Source organism: Ranitomeya imitator, chromosome 3 (genome assembly GCF_032444005.1).
Source record: "Ranitomeya imitator isolate aRanImi1 chromosome 3, aRanImi1.pri, whole genome shotgun sequence".
NCBI classification, from domain to species: domain Eukaryota; kingdom Metazoa; phylum Chordata; class Amphibia; order Anura; family Dendrobatidae; genus Ranitomeya; species Ranitomeya imitator.
This window is the reverse complement of record NC_091284.1, coordinates 525,987,018-526,011,200: the sequence shown is the minus strand read 5'-3', so window position 1 is coordinate 526,011,200 and position 24,183 is coordinate 525,987,018.

Sequence of the window (24,183 nt, the reverse complement as noted above, 5' to 3'; positions counted from 1 at the left end):
TTTAAAATTGCCTACAGCCATGTGTTATTATTTTAGGCCTTCGATGCCTGTCTGCGGTCACTCCTTCCACTAGGCCTCCACTGACCACACCACTGCTGTCCGTGTACCCCTGGAACCAATTTAAAATTGCCTACAGCCAGCCCAATTTTTTTATTTTAGGCCTTCGATGCCTGTCTGCGGTCCATTCTTTCAACTACTACTACACTGACCAGGTCACTGCTGTCCGTGTACCCCTGTAACCAATTTAAAATTGCCTACAGCCATGTGTTATTATTTTAGGCATTCGATGCCTGTCTGCGGTCCATTTTTTCAACTACTACTACACTGACCAGGTCACTGCTGCCCGTGTACCCCTGGAACCAATTTAAAATTGCCTACAGCCATGTGTTATTATTTTAGGCCTTCGATGCCTGTCTGCGGTCACTCCTTCCACTAGGCCTCCACTGACCACACCACTGCTGCCCGTGTACCCCTGGAACCAATTTAAAATTGCCTACAGCCAGCCCAATTTTTTTATTTTAGGCCTTCGATGCCTGTCTGCGGTCCATTCTTTCAACTACTACTACACTGACCAGGTCACTGCTGCCCGTGTACCCCTGGAACCAATTTAAAATTGCCTACAGCCATGTGTTATTATTTTAGGCCTTCGATGCCTGTCTGCGGTCACTCCTTCCACTAGGCCTCCACTGACCACACCACTGCTGTCCGTGTACCCCTGGAACCAATTTAAAATTGCCTACAGCCATGTGTTATTATTTTAGGCCTTCGATGCCTGTCTGCGGTCACTCCTTCCACTAGGCCTCCACTGACCACACCACTGCTGTCCGTGTACCCCTGGAACCAATTTAAAATTGCCTACAGCCAGCCCAATTTTTTTATTTTAGGCCTTCGATGCCTGTCTGCGGTCCATTCTTTCAACTACTACTACACTGACCAGGTCACTGCTGTCCGTGTACCCCTGGAACCAATTTAAAATTGCCTACAGCCATGTGTTATTATTTTAGGCCTTCGATGCCTGTCTGCGGTCACTCCTTCCACTAGGCCTCCACTGACCACACCACTGCTGCCCGTGTACCCCTGGAACCAATTTAAAATTGCCTACAGCCAGCCCAATTTTTTTATTTTAGGCCTTCGATGCCTGTCTGCGGTCCATTCTTTCAACTACTACTACACTGACCAGGTCACTGCTGCCCGTGTACCCCTGGAACCAATTTAAAATTGCCTACAGCCATGTGTTATTATTTTAGGCCTTCAATGCCTGTCTGCGGTCACTCCTTCCACTAGGCCTCCACTGACCACACCACTGCTGCCCGTGTACCCCTGGAACCAATTTAAAATTGCCTACAGCCAGCCCAATTTTTTTATTTTAGGCCTTCGATGCCTGTCTGCGGTCCATTCTTTCAACTACTACTACACTGACCAGGTCACTGCTGCCCGTGTACCCCTGGAACCAATTTAAAATTGCCTACAGCCATGTGTTATTATTTTAGGCCTTCGATGCCTGTCTGCGGTCACTCCTTCCACTAGGCCTCCACTGACCACACCACTGCTGTCCGTGTACCCCTGGAACCAATTTAAAATTGCCTACAGCCATGTGTTATTATTTTAGGCCTTCGATGCCTGTCTGCGGTCCATTCTTTCAACTACTACTACACTGACCAGGGCACTGCTGGCCGTGTACCCCTGGAACCAACATCAGAAAATATAAAAATAAGTATTTTGCTTATAAAAAAGAAAATACTGGTGAGATATCAAATGCAGACATTTTAACATTAAAAACAAACACACAACTCTAATCTGGTACAGTACTAAAAATGGCCACCAGCTACAATTACTTTCTCCTGCAAGTAGTTAACTGAAAGTTTTTTTAAATTGAAAACACACATATGGCATCCACCGAGTGTTGTCCTGTCGCGTCTTCTTTATATTATTGCCGAGAAGATGCAAAATAATGAAAATAATAAAATCATTAATTACCAAAATAATAGAGAAAGTCAACACCACATTGCAAATAAACATTCATTCCAAATAAAGAAGCAGGGCGCGTCCGAGGGTGAGTATATACCTAATAAGAATATAATCACCCTCGGACGCGCAATGCTTATTTCCAACAGCCTTCCTTCCTAAGAATCAGCCCTTCCGTCGTGTAGAGAGACGTTGTGTTACACTCCAAGGTGTTCCCCAGGTTGCCTTTCCTGAGCTTCGATCTTCCGGCTCTCGTTTAGTAGTTCTTGGAAACTACTCTGCATTAGGCCTTCAAATTGGGTATGGGGTGTAGAGAGATGGTGTGTTCCACTCCAAGGTGTTCCCCAGGTTGCCTTTCCTGAGCTTCGATCTTCCGGCTCTCGTTTAGTAGTTGTTGGAAACTACGCTGCATTAGGCCTTCAAATTGGGTATGGGGTGTAGCGAGAGGGTGTGTTACACTCCAAGGTGTTCCCCAGGTTGCCTTTCCTGAGCTTCGATCTTCCGGCTCTCGTTTAGTAGTTCTTGGAAACTACACTGCATTAGGCCTTCAAATTGGGTATGGGGTGTAGAGAGAGGGTGTGTTACACTCCAAGGTGTTCCCCAGGTTGCCTTTCCTGAGCTTCGATATTCCGGCTCTCGTTTAGTAGTTGTCGGAAACTACGCTGCATTAGGCCTACAAATTGGGTATGGGGCGTAGAGAGAGGGTGTGTTACACTCCAAGGTGTTCCCCAGGTTGCCTTTCCTGAGCTTCGATATTCCGGCTCTCGTTTAGTAGTTGTCGGAAACTACGCTGCATTAGGCCTACAAATTGGGTATGGGGTGTAGAGAGAGGGTGTGTTACACTCCAAGGTGTTCCCCAGGTTGCCTTTCCTGAGCTTCGATCTTCATGCTCTCGTTTAGTAGTTGTCGGAAACTACGCTGCATTAGGCCTACAAATTGGGTATGGGGTGTAGAGAGAGGGTTTGTTACACTCCAAGGTGTTCCCCAGGTTGCCTTTCCTGAGCTTCGATCTTCCGGCTCTCGTTTAGTAGTTGTTGGAAACTACGCTGCATTAGGCCTTCAAATTGGGTATGGGGTGTAGCGAGAGGGTGTGTTACACTCCAAGGTGTTCCCCAGGTTGCCTTTCCTGAGCTTCGATCTTCCGGCTCTCGTTTAGTAGTTCTTGGAAACTACACTGCATTAGGCCTTCAAATTGGGTATGGGGTGTAGAGAGAGGGTGTGTTACACTCTAAGGTGTTCCCCAGGTTTCCTTGCCATTGCTTCGGTCTTCCGACTCTCGTTTAGTAGTTGTAGAAAAGTACACTGCATTAGGCCATACAAAATGGGTATGGGGTGGAGAGAGATGGTGTGTTACACTCCAAGGTGTTCCCCAGGTTGCCTTTCCTGAGCTTCTATCTTCAGGCTCTCATTAAATTGTGGTTAAATGGAACAACTGCATTTGGCGTACTAGTTGGTTTGGGGCCTACTATCGGTGTCTGCCACTCCTTGCTGTTCTCCTCCACTGAACAAAGCTGTGCCGCCTGTTTACTACGGTTGCCAATTTTGAACTGCATTTCGACTACTTACTGATTTGGCCCTACTCTCTGTGTCAGCCTCTCATTCCAGTTGTCCTCCACTGCAATGCCCCCTGGTTATTCCTGTGTTACCAATTTTGAACTGCATTTAGCCCACTTTCTTCTTTGGGCCTATATCTGTGTTTCCACTTCATCGTGCCCATTGCCCAGCCAGTGATAGATGAGTCTGCTGGTACATTGACCCATAACGCAACATTCCCCGTGCACGCTACACAACAACATTGTGACCCTGCTGAAAGTCAGGTTGCTCTTCCCGCATACCATACCACCTTACACGGGGACAAAGAGGAAGGTGCAGATGAAAGTGCAGGTTCCTTCATCAGGTGGGGGGAGGAATACTAGTTGGCGACGTCACTGGCACAGGGCCTCTCATAGTACGCAAAAGTGTTGCTGCCGGTGGGAGGCGCCCCCGCCGTGCAAACACACCGCTGTACTTTGAGGGGCCCTGTGCCAGTGCCAATGCCAACGAGTGGGCCCCCCCTGCTTGCTCAGGTTCACAGCACTTGCAAAGTTGAAATACTTACCTCTCCCTGCTCCACTGCCGTGACGTGGTCCAGATTTCCTGGGCCCACTAATTACTTGAACCAGCCCTACCCCCCACAACTTTAGCCAAATGACCCCCAATTTCAAATGCCTTCCAATTATTATAAGGTAAATTACGCTTGACAAGCTTCATTAAGAAGAATGGATGGTTTTGACATTAAAATGGCCACTCTAGGTGTTTTCCTGGCCCCCACTCACTGCCGACTATGCTGCCCCATTGACTTGCATTGGGTTTCGTGTTTCGGTCGATCCCGACTTTACGTCATAATCGGCCGATTTCACTCGACCCGACTTTGGACATAGTCGGGTTTCGCAAAACCCGGCTCGACTCTAAAAAGGTCAAGGTCGCTCAACTCTAGTCGTTACTAGAGTTGAGCGACTTTAACTTTTTTCGGATCGAGTCGGTTTTCGCGAAGCCCGACTTTGTCAAAAGTCGGGTCGGGTGAAATCGGCCGATTATTGTGAAAAGTCGGGGGCCGACTGAAACACAACACCCAATGCAAGTCAATGGGGAATCAAAGTCGTGTGTGGAGGAGGCCAGGAAAACATCTACAGTGACCATTTTAATGCCAAAAACATCAATTCTTATTACTTAAGCTTGTCAATCTTAATTTACTTTATAATAATAGTTAGGCATTGAAAACTGGGGGTCATTTGGCTAAAGTTGTGGGGGGGTAGGGCTGGCTTAAGATTTTCGTGGGCCCAGGAAACGCAGAATACGTCACGGTGCTGGAGCAGGGAGAGAAGTATTTCAACTTTGCAAGTGCTGTGATCCTGAGCAAGCGGGGGGAGCCCACTCGTTGGCACTGGCACAGGCCCCCTCATAGTACGGTGGTGTGTTTGACGGCAGGTGGTGCCTCCCACTGACAGAGACACTTTTGCGTACTATGAGGGGCCCTGTGACAATGACGTCGCCAACGAGTATGCCCCCTCACCTGATGAAGGAACCTGCACTTTCATCTGCACCTTCCTCTTCGTCCTCGTGTAAGGTGGTATAGTATGCGGGAAGGGGAACCTGACTTTCAGCAGGGTCAGATTCTGGCTGTGTAGAGTGCAAGGGGAATGTAGTGGTCTGGGTCAATGTACCAGCAGACTCATCTAGCAGTGGCTGGGCAATGGGCAGGATGAGGAGAAAACACAGATATAGTCCCAAAGAATAAAGTAGGCTAAATGCAGTTCAAAATTGGTAACAGGACTAAAAAGGCGGCATTGCTTTGTTCAGTGGAGGACAACCGTAATGAGTGGCAGACACAGTTAGTAGGCCCAAATATTAAAGTAGGCTAAATGCAGTTCAAAATTGGTAAAAGGACTAAACAGGCGGCATTGCTTTGTTGAGTGGAGGACAACTGTAATGAGTGGCAGACACAGTTAGTAGGCCTAAATATTAAAGTAGGCTGAATGCAGTTCAAAATCCTTAACAGCCCTAAATGGGTGGCATTGCTTTGTTCAGTGGAAGACAACTGTAATGAGTGGCAGACACAGTTAGTAGGCCCAAATATTAAAGTAGGCTAAATGCAGTTCAAAACTGCTAACAGGACTAAACAGGCGGCATTGCTTTGTTCAGTGGAGGACAACTGTAATGAGTGGCAGACACAGTTAGTAGGCCCAAATATTAAAGTAGGCTAAATGCAGTTCAAAATTGGTAACCGGAGTAAACAGGCAGCATTGCTTTGCTCAGTGGAGGACAACTGTAATGAGTGGCAGACACAGTTAGTAGGCCCAAATATTAAAGTAGGCTAAATGCAGTTCAAAATTGGCAACAGGACTAAATAGGCGGCATTACTTGTTCAGTGTAGGACATTTGTAATGAGTGGCAGACACAGTTAGTAAGCCCAAATATTAAAGTAGGCTAAATGCAGTTTAAAATTGATAACACGCCTAAACGGGCGTCATTGCTTTGTTCAGTGGAGGACAACTGTAATGAGTGGCAGACACAGTTAGTAGGCCCAAATATTAAAGTAGGCTAAATGCAGTTTAAAATTGTTAACAGGCCTAAACGGGCGGCATTGCTTTGTTCAGTGGAGGACAACTGTAATGAGTGGCAGACACAGTTAATAGGCCCAAATATTAAAGCAGGCTAAATGAAGTTCAAAATTGTTAACAGGCCTAAACAGGCGGCATTGCTTTGTTCAGTGGAGGACAACTGTAATGAGTGGCAGACACAGTTAGTAGGCCCAAATATTAAAGTAGGCTAAATGTACTTCAAAATTGGTAACAGGACTAAACAGGCGGCATTGCTTTGTTCAGTGGAGGACAACTGTAATGAGTGGCAGACACAGTTAGTAGGCCAAAAATTAAAGTAGGCTAAATGCAGTTCAAAATTCTTAACAGGCCTAAACGGGTGGCATTGCTTTGTTCAGTGTAGGACAACTGTAATGAGTGGCAGACACAGTTAGTAGGCCCAAATATTAAAGTAGGCTAAATGCAGTTCAAAACTGGTAACAGGACTAAACAGGCGGCATTGCTTTATTCAGTGGAGGACAACTGTAATGAGTGGCAGACACAGTTAGTAGGCCCAAATATTAAAGTAGGCTAATTGCAGTTCAAAATTGGTAACAGGACTAAACAAGCGGCATTGCTTTGTTCAGTGGAGGACAACTGTAATAAGTGGCAGACACAGTTAGTAGGCCCAAATATTAAAGTAGGCTAAATGCAGTTCAAAATTGGTAACAGGACTAAACAGGCGGCATTTGTTATGACCTGGTGGTTAGGAGCACCCGGAATGACCTGATAGTTAAACCTCATACAGGACGAGCTCTGGGATGTGGGAGCTCTGCTGACCGCAAGCCCTAATCCTATCAGACACACTAGAAATAGCCGTGGAGCGCTCCTGACCAGGCCTAGGCGCCTCGTCACAGCCTAAGAACTATCTAGCCCTAGAGATAGAAAATAAAGCCTACCCTGCCTCAGAGAAATTCCCCAAAGGTAAAGGAAGCCTCCCACATATATTGACTGTGAGTAAAGATGAAAGTCACAAACGCAGAAATGAAACAGGTTTCAGCAAAGGGAGGCCAGACTTACTAAATAGACAGAGGATAGGAAAGGTAACTTTGCGATCAGCACAAAAACCTACAAAAGACCACACAGAGTGTGCAAAAAGACCTCCGCACCGAATCACGGTGCGGAGGGACCACTCTGCATCCCAGCGCTTCCAGCTAGCAAGACAAAATCATGAAAACCAGCTGGACAAGAAAACAGAGAACAAAATAAGACAATAAGAAACTTAGCTTCTGCAGGAGAAGGCAGGTCACCAGAGAGATCCAGGAGCGAACTGAACGAATGCAAAAACATTGACAGCTGGCATGGAGTAACGATCTGAGAGGAGTTAAATAGAGCAGCCAACCAAAGGATAAACCACGTCACCTGTGTAAGGAACCTCAGAAGCAGCAGCTTCACTCACAGCCACCAGAAGGAGCCCATAGACAGAACTCGCCGAAGTACCATTCACGACCACAGGAGGGAGTTCGACAACTGAATTCATAACAGTACCCCCCCTTGAGGAGGGGTCACCGAACCCTCACCAGAGCCCCCAGGCCGATCAGGATGAGCCAAATGAAAGGCACAAACCAGATGGGCAGCATGAACATCAGAGGCAAAAACCAAGGAATTATCTTCCTGACCATAACCCTTCCACTTGACCAGGTACTGGAGTTTCCGTCTCGAAACACGAGAATCCAAAATCTTCTCCACCACATACTCCAAGTCCCCCTCGACCAACACCGGGACAGGAGGATCAACGGAGGGAACCACAGGCGCCACGTATCTCCGCAACAACGACCTATGGAACACATTATGGATGGCAAAAGAAGCTGGAAGGTCCAAACGAAATGACACAGGATTAAGAACTTCAGAAATCTTGTATGGCCCAATGAAACGAGGCTTAAACTTAGGAGAGGAAACCTTCATAGGAACGTGACGAGATGACAACCAAAACAAATCCCCAAAACGAAGTCGGGGACCAACACAACGCCGGCGGTTAGCGAAACGTTGAGCCTTCTCCTGGGACAATGTCAAATTGTCCACCACATGAGTCCAAATCTGCTGTAACCTGTCCACCACCGCATCCACACCAGGACAGTCCGGAAGCTCAACCTGCCCTGAAGAGAAACGAGGATGGAAACCAGAATTACAGAAAAAAGGAGAAACTAAAGTAGCCGAGCTGGCCCGATTATTAAGAGCGAACTCAGCCAAAGGCAAGAAGGACACCCAATCATCCTGATCAGCAGAAACAAAGCATCTCAGATATGTCTCCAAAGTCTAAATTAGTTCGTTCGGTTTGGCCATTAGTCAAAACCTCGAAACGAACTGGGAACCTCTGTCCGAGACGATGTTCTCTGGAATGCCATGCAAACGAACCACATGCTGGAAAAACAATGGCACCAAATCAGAGGAGGAAGGCAATTTAGACAAGGGTACCAAATGGACCATCTTAGAGAAGCGATCACAAACCACCCAAATGACCGACATCTTTTGAGAAACAGGGAGATCAGAAATAAAATCCATGGAAATATGCGTCCAGGGCCTCTTTGGGATCGGCAAGGGCAAAAGCAACCCACTGGCACGAGAACAGCAGGGTTTAGCCCGAGCACAAGTCCCACAGGACTGCACAAAAGAACGCACATCCCATGACAAAGAAGGCCACCAAAAGGATCTAGCCACCAAATCTCTGGTACCAAAGATTCCAGGATGACCAGCCAACACTGAACAATGTATCTCAGAGATAACTCTACTAGTCCATCTATCAGGGACAAACAGCTTCTCCGTAGGACAACGGTCAGGTCTATCAGCCTGAAACTTTTGCAGCACACGCCGCAAATCAGGGGAAATGGCAGACAAAATTACCCCTTCCTTAAGAATACCCGCCGGCTCCGGAACACCCGGAGAGTCAGGCACAAAACTCCTTGACAGGGCGTCAGCCTTCACATTCTTAGATCCTGGAAGGTATGAAACCACAAAATCAAAACGGGAGAAAAAGAGCGACCATCGAGCCTGTCTAGGATTCAACCGTTTGGCAGACTCGAGATAAGTCAAATTCTTGTGATCCGTCAAGACCACCACACGATGTTTAGCTCCTTCAAGCCAATGTCGCCACTCCTCGAATGCCCACTTCATGGCCAACAACTCCCGATTTCCCACATCATAATTGCGCTCAGCAGGCGAGAATTTTCTAGAAAAGAAGGCACAGGGTTTCATCACCGAGCCATCAGAACTTCTTTGCGACAAAACAGCCCCTGCTCCAATCTCAGAAGCATCAACCTCAACCCGAAAAGGGAGCGAAACATCCGGCTGGCACAACACAGGGGCAGAAGCAAAACGACGCTTCAACTCCTGAAAAGCCTCTACAGCCGCAGAGGACCAATTGACCACATCAGCACCTTTCTTTGTCAAATCAGTCAACGGTTTAGCAATACTGGAAAAATTAGCGATGAAGCGACGATAAAAATTAGCAAAGCCCAGGAACTTCTGTAAGCTCTTCACAGATGTCGGCTGAGTCCAATCGTAAATGGCCTGAACTTTAACAGGGTCCATCTCGATGGTAGAAGGGGAAAAAATGAAACCCAAAAATGAAACCTTCTGAACTCCAAAGAGACACTTTGACCCCTTCACAAACAAGGAATTCGCATGAAGGACCTGGAACACCATTCTGACCTGCTTCACATGAGACTCCCAATCATCCGAAAAGACCAAAATGTCATCCAAATATACAATCATGAATCTATCCAGGTACTCTCGGAAGATGTCATGCATAAAGGACTGAAACACAGATGGAGCATTAGAAAGCCCGAATGGCATAACCAGGTACTCAAAATGGCCCTCGGGCGTATTAAATGCCGTTTTCCATTCATCACCCTGTTTAATTCGCACAAGATTATACGCACCACGAAGATCTATCTTGGTGAACCAACTAGCCCCCTTAATCCGAGCAAACAAATCAGACAGCAACGGCAAAGGATACTGAAATTTGACTGTGATCTTATTAAGAAGGCGGTAATCAATACAAGGTCTCAAAGAACCATCCTTCTTGGCCACAAAAAAGAACCCTGCTCCCAATGGTGACGACGACGGACGAATATGACCCTTCTCCAAGGATTCCTTTATATAACTCCGCATAGCGGCGTGCTCTGGCACAGATAAATTAAACAGACGGCCCTTAGGAAACTTACTACCAGGAATCAAATTAATAGCACAGTCGCAATCCCTATGAGGAGGTAGGGCACCAGATTAGGGCTCTTCAAATACATCCTGGTAATCTGATAAAAACTCAGGGACTTTAGAAGGAGTGGATGGTGAAAATGACAGCAATGGAACATCACCATGTACCCCCTGACAACCCCAGCTGGACACAGACATAGATTTCCAATCCAACACTGGATCATGGACCTGCAGCCATGGCAACCCCAAAACGACCACATCATTCAGATTATGCAACACCAAAAAGCGAATATCCTCCTGATGTGCAGGAGCCATGCACATGGTCAATTGAGTCCAGTACTGAGGCTTATTCTTGGCCAAAGGCATAGCATCAATTCCTCTCAATGGAATAGGATACTGCAAGGGCTCCAAGAAAAAACCACAGCGCCTGGCAAACTCCAAGTCCATCAAATTCAGGGCAGCACCTGAATCCACAAATGCCATTACAGAATAGGACGACAGAGAGCAAATCAGAGTAACGGACAAAAGAAATTTAGACTGTACCGTACCAATGGTGGCAGACCTAGCGAACCGCTTAGTGCGCTTAGGACAATCGGAAATAGCATGAGTGGATTCACCACAGTAAAAACACAGCCCATTCCGACGTCTGTGTTCTTGCCGTTCAGCTCTGGTCAAAGTCCTATCACACTGCACAGGCTCAGGCCTATGCTCAGAGAATACCGCCATATGGTTCACAGCTTTGCGCTCACGCATGCGCCGATCGATCTGAATGGCCAAAGACATAGACTCATTCAGACCAGCAGGCGTGGGAAATCCCACCATGACATCCTTAAGGGCTTCAGAAAGACCCTTTCTGAAAATTGCCGCCAGGGCACATTCATTTCACTGAGTAAGCACAGACCACTTTCTAAACTTCTGACAGTACACCTCCGCTTCATCCTGACCCTGACACAAAGCCAGCAAGATTTTCTCTGCCTGATCCACTGAATTTGGCTCATCATAAAGCAATCCAAGCGCCAGAAAAAACGCATCAACATCACGCAATGCAGGATCTCCTGGCGCAAGGGAAAATGCCCAGTCTTGAGGGTCACCACGTAACAAAGAAATAATGATTTTTACCTGTTGAACGGGGTCACCAGAGGAGCAGGGTTTCAAAGCTAGAAACAGTTTACAATTATTTTTGAAATTCAAGAACCTAGATCTATCCCCAGAAAATAAGTCAGGAATAGGAATTCTAGGCTCTGACATAGGATTCTGAACCACAAAATCTTGAATGTTTTGTACCCTTGCAGAGAGATGCTCCACACAAGAGGACAAACCTTGAATGTCCATATCTACACTTGTGTCCTGAACCACCCAAAGGTCTAGGGGAAAAGAAAGACAAAACACAGTGCAAAGAAAAAAAAATGGTCTCAGAAGTTCTCTTATCCCTCTATTGAGATGCATTAATACTTTGGGCCAGCTGTACTGTTTTGACCTGGTGGTTAGGAGCACCCGGAATGACCTGATAGTTAAACCTCATACAGGACGAGCTCTGGGATGTGGGAGCTCTGCTGACCGCAAGCCCTAATCCTATCACACACACTAGAAATAGCCGTGGAGCGCTCCTGACCAGGCCTAGGCGCCTCGTCACAGCCTAAGAACTATCTAGCCCTAGAGATAGAAAATAAAGCCTACCTTGCCTCAGAGAAATTCCCCAAAGGTAAAGGAAGCCTCCCACATATATTGACTGTGAGTAAAGATGAAAGTCACAAATGCAGAAATGAAACAGGTTTCAGCAAAGGGAGGCCAGACTAACTAAATAGACAGAGGATAGGAAAGGTAACTTTACGATCAGCACAAAAACCTACAAAAGACCACGCAGAGTGTGCAAAAAGACCTCCGCACTGACTCACGGTGCGGAGGGACCACTCTGCATCCCAGAGCTTCCAGCTAGCAAGACAAAATCATGAAAACCAGCTGGACAAGAAAACAGAGAACAAAATAAGACAATAAGAAACTTAGCTTCTGCAGGAGAAGGCAGGTCACCAGAGAGATCCAGGAGCGAACTGAACTAATGCAAAAACATTGACAGCTGGCATGGAGTAACGATCTGAGAGGAGTTAAATAGAGCAGCCAACCAAAGGATAAACCATGTCACCTGTGTAAGGAACCTCAGAAGCAGCAGCTTCACTCACAGCCACCAGAGGGAGCCCATAGACAGAACTCGCCGAAGTACCATTCACGACCACAGGAGGGAGTTCGACAACTGAATTCATAACAGGCATTGCTTTGTTCAGTGGAGGACAACTGTAATGAGTGGCAGACACAGTTAGCAGGCCCAAATATTAATGTAGGTAAATGCAGTTCAAAATTGGTAACAGAACTAAACAAGCGGCATTGCTTTGTTCAGTGGAGGACAACTGTAATGAGTGGCAGACACAGTTAGTAGGCCCAAATATTAAAGTAGGCTAAATGCAGTTCAAAATTGGTAACAGGACTAAACGGGCGGCATTGCTTTGTTCAGTGGAGGACAACTGTAATGAGTTGCAGACACAGTTAGTAGGCCCAAATATTAAAGTAGGCTAAATGCAGTTCAAAATTGTTAACAGGCCTAAACGGGCGGCATTGCTTTGTTTAGTGGAGGACAACTGTAATGAGTGGCAGACACAGTTAGTAGGCCCAAATATTAAAGTAGGTAAATGCAGTTCAAAATTGGTAACAGGACTAAACACGTGGCATTGCTTTGTTCAGTGGAGGACAACTGTAATGAGTGGCAGACACAGTTAGTAGGCCCAAATATTAAAGTAGGCTAAATGCAGTTCAAAATTGGTAACAGGACTAAACGGGCGGCATTGCTTTGTTCAGTGGAGGACAACTGTAATGAGTGGCAGACACAGTTAGTAGGCCCAATTATTAAAGTAGGCTAAATGCAGTTAAAAATTGTTAACAGGTCTAAACGGGCGGCATTGCTTTGTTTAGTGGAGGACAACAGTAATGAGTGGCAGACACAGTTAGTAGGCCCAAATATTAAAGTAGGTAAATGCAGTTCAAAATTGGTAACAGGACTAAACACGCGGCATTGCTTTGTTCAGTGGAGGACAACTGTAATGAGTGGCAGACACAGTTAGTAGGCCCAAATATTAAAGTAGGCTAAATGCAGTTAAAAATTGTTAACAGGCCTAAACGGGCTGCATTGCTTTGTTTAGTGGAGGACAACTGTAATGAGTGGCAGACACAGTTAGTAGGCCCAAATATTAAAGTAGGTAAATGCAGTTCAAAATTGGTAACAGAACTAAACAAGCGGCATTGCTTTGTTCAGTGGAGGACAACTGTAATGAGTGGCAAACACAGTTAGTAGTAGGCCCAAATATTAAAGTAGGCTAAATGCAGTTCAAAATTGGTAACAGGACTAAACAGGCAGCATTGCTAGGTACAGGGATGGGCTCCTCTGCTGAGTAGCAGACAGTGGTAGTAGCATACAGTGGTAGTAGGCGCAAAGTATTAACTGGTCTAAATGGAGGCCAGGGCCCCCATCTATCATTTTAACAACTTTGTATTGGCAGTGCCATTGAAGGATTTAACAGCACAGACTACACAGTGGTGGAGCAGGGAGAGGTAAGTATTGTAAGTGGTAGAGCACTGTTCGAGCTTGGGGGGGAACACTCTCTCGTGGACGGCGGTACTGGCACAGGGTGTTAGGGTTGGCGGAATGCACCAAATATATTTATTAAGTAAGATTGGGGCATTCGCCACCCGGGATCCACCGTGCAGGAAAGAACCTGCTGCTAAGTAAATGGTGGCACTATATGGCGGTACAATGTGAATACACACACGGGTTAACTTCACCCTGTGTGAAGGAAGTGAACCCTGTTGCGTCACAGGGCCGCAGTACACACACCAAGAGCGCAAGCAAGGAGTCTCAGAATTCAATCCCAAGATACAGGATTTGAGTTCATATAGACCTCATGCGCTCGACACCGCAACTGGGGTGTCAGTGTGACAGAAATAATAATAAAGATGCACGAGAGTGCGTGCGGTGCCGCACTGGCGGACGCCACTAACCACCCAGGCTTGGGTCAGGAAAGCGCTGTGAAAGCGCACGGCGCCGCACTGGCGGTCACAGCAATTAGACGCTGTATTGTGTGTTACGTGCTGATGGCTAAGTCGGGCGCTAGATAGCAATCATCCACCTTCCGCAAGCAGTCATACAATAGGGAGGGGATTTTAAAGAACGACTTTCACTCACAATGCACACACGTTTACAAATGTATACCAGCTCTTGGCCGTGCGGTCATGCGAAGCTTATATAGCTGCAGCACGTTCAGGACCTTTCAAAGAAGGACCAATGGAGTTGCAGCAGTACCTGAGCATATGACCCTAGATCTCCACTGAGAGATCTTGCCCTGAGCATGCTCAGAGTGCAAAGCAGGACTTAGTCCTAGCACCTACAAGACCTTCCAAGAAGGACCAATGGAAGTTGCTGCAGTACCTGAGCATGTGACCCTAGATCTCCACTTAGAGATCTTGCCATGGGCATGCTCAGTGTGTGCAAAGCAGGACTTAGTCCCAGAAAAGCCTGCTCGCTGCAGATCAGTGCAGGGTACAATAGCAGAGCCTGGAGAGGCAGTAGTAACCCTTTGCACAGTATCACAGTATCAGTCTCAGCGAGACGCTGGGAGCGACGTCTCCGCTCAGCAGGCTTCACTGCGGCCGATGCAGAATGGGAGACCGCAGCAGACACGGATCGAAATTCCCCCTGTGCAGCAGAGGAAACTCAACTCCTAACACAGGGCCCCACAAATTATAACGGTGAGTCTGACGTTGGTTGTACACCACCATCGTCAGAGACTCTTCATTGTACTATGAGGGACCCTGTGCCAGTGCCGTCCCCAAGAGTGGGCACACCCACCTGTCCAGGCAAACGGCACTCTCAAGGGTGCTTGTGCCAGGTGGTGACCACGGCCCTGTGGGGAGAGTCAGCCCATTTAGGGAGGCATAAAAATAGCCTATGGTGGACATCCAGCAGCTGCAAATAGAGGAATTGGAGAAGTCAGGAAGAGGAGGCCAAAAGCAAGACATTTTTCCGGCAAGCTACGTGTCAGCAGGGGAAGGTGGGGCAAACTAATTTAAAATCCATGATCTGTTCATTTTAATGAAGGTTAGATCATCAACATTCTGGGTAGCCAGACGTTTCCTTTTTTCGGTCAGTATTGAACCAGCAGCACTGAAGACTCTTTCTGATAGCACACTAGCAGCAGGTCAAGCGAGCTCCTGTAATGCATATTCTGCCAATCCTGGCCTGGTGTCTATTTTTGATGCCCAGTAATCAAAGGGGAATGAACCAAACGGTCTACAAGAGTTGCTTGTTTGGTAGCCAATATTTGCTCAAGGTTCTCATGTGGCATGATATTTTGAAATTTTCCTTTATATTGTGGATCCAGGAGGCAGGCCAACCAGTAATCATCATCGGTCATCATTTTGATAATGCGGGGGTTCCTTTTAAGGATAATTTCACAGAAAACAACCCCTAATACTAAAAATATCTTTATTAACAGTAATTAAAAACAACAAAGTGCATACAAATCCATCACCAAAAGAAAACACTTGAAAATAGAAAAAGAACCTAGGGAGGTGCCTGTCCCTAATAGCCTAACACTTCTCAATACCCTACCTATCAGCGGTGGTTGGCACCCTAATCCTGCGCAGTGGCGCCCCCGCTCAACGTCGACTGTCCCTTCTAGTCTATTAGACTCTATTAAGAAGGGAAATAGAAAAATGTAGTGAAATGTGGAGGGTGTGGATATCAAGATAAATACTGTCCCTCAAAATCACCCTACCTACCAGCGGGGGTTGGCACCCTAGACCTGCGCAATGGCGCCCCCACTCCTCGACGGCTGTCCCAATATAACTGGCCCTGGCAGAAAAATTTCCAACCCTAGTGATGGTAGGGTACTGAAAGATGTGAGAACCAAGTGAACCAGGAGAAAGAAGAAAAAAAAAAAAAAAACACTTAGAGGGTATAATAACCCTCCAAAAAATAGATAATGTTAGGATAACACCCAAAATGTTGGCTATATTAAATCTACAATAAATGGCCTTCCACTATAGAAGATATTCAGCCACAATACTTACTCTCAATACCACTCCTCCAAAATTGGTTTGAATCTGGGAATCCTGCTTTGCTTAATGTAGACACCTTTTTTCAGGCGCTATGGTTATTGTATGATGAACCTAATTCAGTGGATCTCGCAGAGAAGAACTTGTTGGCCCTGTGTCAGGGTCAGAAGCGGCAGAATCGTATTGCCAGAAATTTAGAATATGGACTGTATTGACTAAATGGAATGAGGATGCATTGGCGGCAATTTTCAGAAAGGGTCTTTCTGAATCCGTTAAAGATGTTATGGTGGGGTTCCCCACGCCTGCTGGTCTGAGTGGGTCTATGTCTCTGGCCATTCAGACTGATCGGCGCTTGCGCAAGCGCAGAGTTGTGCACACTGTGGCGTTGTCCTCTGAGCCCTGAGCCTATGCCTTGTGATAGGATTTTGTCTAGTGCTGAACGACAAAGATTCAGGCGTCAGAATAGGTTGTGTTTTTACTGCGGCGATTCTGCTCATGTTATTTCTGATTGCCCTAAGCGTACAAAGAGAATCGCTAGTTCTGTTACCATCAGTACTGTACAACCTAAATTTCTGTTATCTGTGACCTTGATCTGCTCATTATCGTCATTTTCTGTCATGGCATTTGTGGATTCAGGCGCGGCTCTGAACTTAATGGACTTAGAATTTGCCAGACGTTGTGGTTTCCCCTTGCAGCCTTTGCAGAACCCTATTCCTTTAAGGGGTATTGATGCTACACCGTTGGCTAAAAATAAGCCTCAGTTTTGGACACAGCTGACTATGCGCATGGCGCCAGCCCATCAGGAAGATGGTCGTTTTCTGGTGTTGCATAATTTGCATGATGCTATTGTGCTGGGTTTTCCATGGTCGCAGGTACATAATCCGGTGTTGGATTGGAAATCTATGTCTGTGACTAGTTGGGGTTGTCGGGGTTCATGGTCACGTTCCTCTGATGTCAATTTCCTCTTCCCCCTCTTCTGAAATTCCTGAGTTTTTGTCTGATTTCCAGGATGTATTCGATGAGCCCAAATCCAGTTCCCTTCCACCGCATAGGGACTATGATTGTGCTATTGACTTGATTCCAGGTTGTAAGTTCCCTAAGGGCCGACTTTTCAACCTGTCTGTGCCAGAACATGTCGCCATGCGGAGCTATATTAAGGAGTCTTTGGAGAAGGGGCATATTTGGCCATCTTCTTCACCATTGGGAGCAGGTTTTTTTTTGGGGGGGACAAGAAAAAAGACGTCACACTATATACAATGGGGACCACCAAACAAATAGTATAAAAATCACATTTAAATTCTTTATTATGTCAACCAAGAAAAACACAAAGCGACACACCACACTTTTAAAAACATATAAAAACAAAGATAAGACATCGGAGGTTCCAAATAAGGAACCCCCCCTTGGACATGTAGTATAATAGGTATCATACAAATATGCTTGTTAGTATAGTTACCAAAGGTAAAATATCCAATTTGAAATGAGGTCAGATGTAATTTTACTAGCCTAACAAGACAATGAGTAATTACAAGTCTAAAAAGGTCACCTGAGTATCTGGCCCAGCTCGCAATACTGAAGGGGAGTATGTCTCTATGAACATGCACATAATTACTATAGTATTAAATATATAAGCCAAGGATTGTACAAAATGGTGGTTACAATAACAAGATATAGAAAATACATCACATATCAAATGTTCAAAATGAGTCCTCCAAGTAAACAGGGTATATAGTCATGAACCGAAGGTGATCAGCCTCCAGGCCTTGAGATATGTCAATATGACAAATAAATAAAGAAACCCTCAAGTTGTTAAACTAAATAATAAAGAGAACATATGTACATAAATGAAGACAATCCTCAACAAAACAAATGGCTATCAATAGAGCTAATGCTCAGGAGTGTCCCAGAGATATAGCTGAGCACTAACAAAAGTGTACAAAGCCCCCTCACAGCCAGATGCATGCTTGTATATAAGGCTGAAATAGATGCAAGTAAGAGAAAACCCCCTCAGCTGTGCAGAGCAAGGTGCTGCCGCCGTATTACATACAAAAATAGTGGTGCTGCAGATACAACATGACCAGGATACCTATCCCTACAGCGGTCCAAGGGGCCAAAGCCCAACGCGTGTCGCAACAAGAGTGGCTTCGTCAGTTTTTTTTTTTTGTTGCCAAGAAGGATGGCACCTTGAGACCCTGTATTGATTATCGCCTCTTGAATAAGATCACGGTCAAATTTCAATACCCTTTGCCTTTGCTTACTGATTTGTTTGCTAGGATTAAGGCGGCTAGTTGGTTTACTAAGATTGACCTTCGAGGGGCATATAATCTTGTTCGTATTAAGCAGGGTGACGAATGGAAAACTGCATTTAATATGCCCGAAGGCCATTTTGAATACCTTGTGATGCCATTCGGACTCTCTAATGCCCCATCTGTGTTCCAGTCCTTCATGCATGATATCTTTCGGAGTTATCTTGATAAATTCATGATTGTATATTTGGATGATATTTTGATTTTTTCCGATGATTGGGAGTCGCATGTGAAACAGGTTAGGATGGTATTTCAGATCCTCCGTGATAATGCTTTATTTGTGAAGGGGTCTAAGTGCCTCTTTGGAGTACAGAAGGTTTCTTTTTTGGGCTTCATTTTTTCTCCCTCATCTATAGAAATGGATCCGGTTAAGGTTCAGGCCATTCATGATTGGATTCAGCCCACATCTGTGAAGAGCCTTCAGAAATTCTTGGGCTTTGCTAATTTTTATCGTCGTTTCATTGCCAACTTCTCCAGTGTGGTTAAACCTCTGACCGATTTAACGAAGAAAGGCGCTGATGTGACGAATTGGTCCACCGCGGCTGTTTCTGCCTTTCAGGAGCTTAAACACCGATTTACTTCTGCCCCTGTATTGCATCAGCCGGATGTTTCTCTTCCATTTCAGGTTGAGGTTGACGCGTCTGAAATTGGGGCAGGGGCCGTTTTGTCTCAGAGGAATTCTGATGGTTCCTTAATGAAACCGTGTGGCTTCTTTTCTCGGAAGTTTTCGCCTGCGGAATGAAATTATGATGTCGGCAATCGGGAGTTGTTGGCTATGAAGTGGGCATTTGAGGAGTGGCGACATTGGCTTGAGGGGGCCAAGCACCGTATTTTGGTCCTGACTGATCATAAAAATCTGATTTACCTCGAGTCTGCCAAACGACTGAACCCTAGACAGGCTCGTTGGTCCCTGTTTTTCTCCCGTTTTGATTTTGTGGTCTCGTACCTTCCGGGTTCTAAGAATATTAAGGCTGATGCCCTCTCTAGGAGTTTTTTGCCTGATTCTCATGGGGTCCTTGAGCCGGTCGGCATTCTGAAGGAAGGGGTGATTCTTTCTGCCATCTCCCCTGATTTATGACGGGTTCTTCAGGAATTTCAGGCTGATAAACCTGACCGCTGTCCAGTGGGGAAACTGTTTGTTCCTGATAGATGGACTAGTAAAGTGATTTCTGAGGTTCATTGTTCTGTGTTGGCTGGCCATCCTGGGATTTTTGGTACCAGAGATTTGGTTGGTAGGTCCTTTTGGTGGCCTTCTTTGTCGCGGGATGTGCGTTCTTTTGTGCAGTCTTGTGGGACTTGTGCGCGGGCCAAGCCTTGTTGTTCCCGTGCTAGTGGGTTGCTTCTGCCTTTGCCGGTCCCTGAGAGGCCTTGGACGCATATTTCTATGGATTTTATTTCAGATCTTCCGGTTTCCCAGAGGATGTCAGTTATCTGGGTGGATTGTGATCGGTTTTCTAAGATGGTTCATTTGGTACCTTTGCCTAAATTGCCTTCCTTTCTGATTTGGTTCCGTTGTTTTTTCAGCATGTGGTTCGTTTGCATAGCATCCTGGAGAATATTGTGTCCGATAGAGGTTCCCAGTTTGTTTCTAGGTTTTGGCGGGCCTTTTGTGCTAGGCTGGGCATTGATTTGTCTTTTTCTTCCGCATTTCATCCTCAGACAAATGGCCAAACCGAGCGAACTAATCAGATGTTGGAGACCTATTTGAGATGCTTTGTCTCTACTGATCAGGATGATTGGGTGGCTTTTTTGCCATTGGCCGAGTTTGCCCTTAATAATCGGGCTGGTTCTGCTACCTTGGTTTCGCCTTTTTTTTGTAATTTTGGTTTTCATCCTCGTTTTTCTTCAGGACAGGTTGAGCCTTTTGATTGTCCTGGTGTGGATTCTGTGGTTGACAGGCTGCAGCAAATTTGGGCTCATGTGGTGGACAATTTGGTGTTGTCTCAGGAGGAGGCTCAGCGTTTTGCTAACCGTCGTCGGTGTGTTGGTTCCCGGCTTCGGGTTAGGGATTTGGTCTGGTTGTCTTCCCGTCATGTTCCTATGAAGGTTTCTTCCCCTAAGTTCAAGCCTCGGTTTATTGGTCCTTATAGGATTTCTGAGATTATCAATCCTGTGTCTTTTCGTTTGGCCCTTCCAGCCTCTTTTTCCATCCATAATGTTTTCCATAGATCTTTGTTGCGGAAGTATGTGGTGCCCGTTGTTCCTTCTGTTGATCCTCCGGCCCTGGTGTTGATTGATGGGAAGTTGGAGTATGTGGTTGAGAAGATTTTGGATTCTCGTTTTTCAAGGCGGACGCTTCAGTATCTTGTCAAATGGAAGGGTTATGGTCAGTAGGATAATTCTTGGGTTGTTGCCTCCGATGTTCATGCTGACGATTTGGTTCGTGCCTTTCATTTGGCTCGTCCTGATCGGCCTGGTGAGGGTTTGGTGACCCCTCCTCAAGGGGGGGGTACTGTTGTGAATTCTGCTCTTGGGCTCCCTCCGGTGGTTATGAGTGGTAGTGCTGCTGTCTTTGGATCGCAGCATTTGTCAGTTGTGTCCACTTATTGCAATTTGGACTGGGCTATTTTAGTCTTGCTTGATCCTTTAGTCAGTGCCAGTTGTCCATTGTTTTTGGAGGATTCACATCCCTGACTCGTCTCTCCTGTTTGCTGTTCTTTTTATCAAATATAAGTTCTGGCTTTGTTTTTGCTGTCCACATTCTGTGGGCGTTATAGTTCTGTGCATTTTCATGTTTTGTCTTGTCCAGCTTTGTCTGTGTAAGGATTTTTTGCAGCCAAGCTGTATCTCTGGAGATGCAGATATACCCTCCATGTCTTTAGCCAGATGTGGAGATTTGTATTTTCTGTGGTGGATATTTTCTAGTGTTTTAATACTGACCGCATAGTACTCTGTCCTATTCTTTCTTTTTAGCTAGAAAGGCCTCCTTTGCTAAATCCTGATTTCAGTCTGCGTATGTCATTTCCCTCTCCTCTCACAGTTAATATTTGTGGGGGGCTGTCTATCCTTTGGGAATTTTCTCTGAGGCAAGATAGTTTTCCCGTTTCTATCTTTAGGGGAAGTTAGTCCTTAGGCCATGTCGAGGAGTCTAGGGAGCGTTAGGTACATCCCACGGCTACTTCTAGTTGCGGTGATAAGTTCAGGGTCTGCGGTCAGTACAGATACCACCTTCTCCAGAGTACGTCACATGCTGCTCCTAGACCACCAGATCATAACAGTCTACCATCCAAGTGCCTGCCCGTGTATGTGTATCCTCCCATAAATTAATTACAGCATGCCTCTGTTCGCACAGCCTCTGAACCATGTGCAGTGTGGAGTTCCACCTTGTTGCAACGTCGATTATTAGGCTGTGCTGGGGAAGATTCAGCGATCGCTGATGGTTCAGCATACGGCTGGAGTGTATGGGCGACCGGCGAATGTGCGAGCTAAGTCTTCGCACCTTCAGGAGCAGGGCTGGTAACTCCGGATAATTTTTGAGGAAGCACTGCACCACCAGGTTCAAGGTGTGAGCCAGGCAAGGTATGTGTTTAAGTTCTGAAAGGGCTATGGCAGCCATAAAATTCCTTCTGTTATCACTGAATACCTTGCCTGCCTCAAGATGTACACTGTCCGGCCATGACTGAGTTAGTTGCTGCAAGTACTCGGCCAGTACTTCCGCGGTGTGTCTGTTGTTGACCAAACACTGCATTTGTAACACAGCCTGCTGACGCTTACCACTAGCTGTTCGATAATGGGACACCTCATGTGCAACACTGGCAGCTACAGATGGAGTGGTCGTGCGACTGCGCTCTGTGGACGAGCTTTCGTTTCTGGAGGAGGAGGAGGGGTGGCGAACGCCTACAGCCAACTGTTTCCTAGACCGTGGGCAAGGCAGAACTGTTCCTCTATGGCTGCCCACTGTGGACCCTGCATCCACCACATTAACCCAGTCTGTCGTGATGGACACGTAATGTCCCTGGCCATGCCTACTGGTCCATGCATCTGTTGGGAGGTGCACCTTTCCACTGACTGATTGCCTCAGTGCATGGACAATGCGGTCTTTGACATGCTTGTGGAGGGCTGAGATGGCTTTTCTCGCAAAGAAGTGCCGACTGGGTAGGTCATAGCGTGGTACTGCGTAGGCCATCAGGTCTTTGAAAGCTTCGCTTTTAACCAACCGGTAGGGCATCATCTTTAACGAGATTAGTATAGCAATGTGGGTGTTCAAACCCTGTGTACGTGGATGAGAGGATGAGTACTTTCTTTTCCTAATGAGAGTCTCTTGTAGGGTGAGCTGGACTGGAGAGCTGCATATGGTGGAACCAGCGGTGGTGGTTGTGGACATGGCAGATTGAGAGAGGGTTGGTGATGGTATTCTTGATGTTGGCCTACATACAGTGTTTCCTACCAATAACCTTGTGATTCCCTGACTGCTTTGGCCTTGCGATGATACCTCCACATTTGCTGCTGTTGGTGTCCTAATTGGTGGGCTTACAATGAGGGAAGCAATGTTGCGTTGCTGACTACCTTCATTCTGAGCAGGTGCACCAACGGTACGGGACGTTTGGTAGTTAGTCCAGGCTTGCAAGTGCATGCTGGTTAAATGTCTGAGCATGCACATTGTATTTAAATTTTGAAGATTCTTCCCTCTGCTAAAGGTCTTTGAGCATTTCTTACAGATACCTTTTGACTGATCATTCGGATCTTGGTTAAAAAATTGCCACAATACACTCTTCCTACTATGGAATACCTTTTCAGGCATTGCATGCTGTGCTACTTTCACCAAATGGCCATGCTGTCCTAAAACTGTTTTTGTTTTTGACACGCGTTTTTTGCCTGATACGGGCCTGCCAGATGACAGCTGTTGCGATGTAGATGGCTGCTGTGGATCATCCTCCTCCGCTTCTGAGCTACTGGCAGCGGCACCCTCTTCCCCAATGACTGCCAATCTGGGTCAACAACTGGGTCATCTATCACCTTCTCTTCAATGTCATGTGCACCTTCCCCTGTGTCAGCGTGTTAGGTGCTATAGCATTCAGGACGGGGCACCATAGTCTCAGCAGGGTCAGATTCTGCCTCAGTACACTGCAAGGGCAATGTAGTGATCTGAGTCAATGGAACAGCATAATAATCTAGCTGTGGCTGTGCATCAGTGCACTCCATGTCCGATTCATCTTGTAATGGGCAGTTAACAATTTCCGATTCTAACCCAGACACGGTATGTGTAAAGAGCTCCATGGAGTAACCTGTAGTGTCGCCTGACGCATCCTTCACTTTTGGTTTGGGTGAAGGACACAAGGAAACGTCTTGTTCCTGACCGGGAGCATCCACTGATGAGTCACTGCTTTTATATTTGGAACTTTCTGAAGAGGAGGCGAAAGAGCTAGAGGCTGAGTCAGCAAGGAAAGCCAAAACTTTTTCCTGCTGCTCCGGCTTTAAAAGCTGTTTTCCTACTCCCAGATAAGGGAGCCTTCGAGGCCTTGTGTAGCCAGACGATGACGCTGGCTCAACACCTCCAGCCTTAGGTGCTATTTTGCTCTTGCCACTACCACCAGATGCACCAG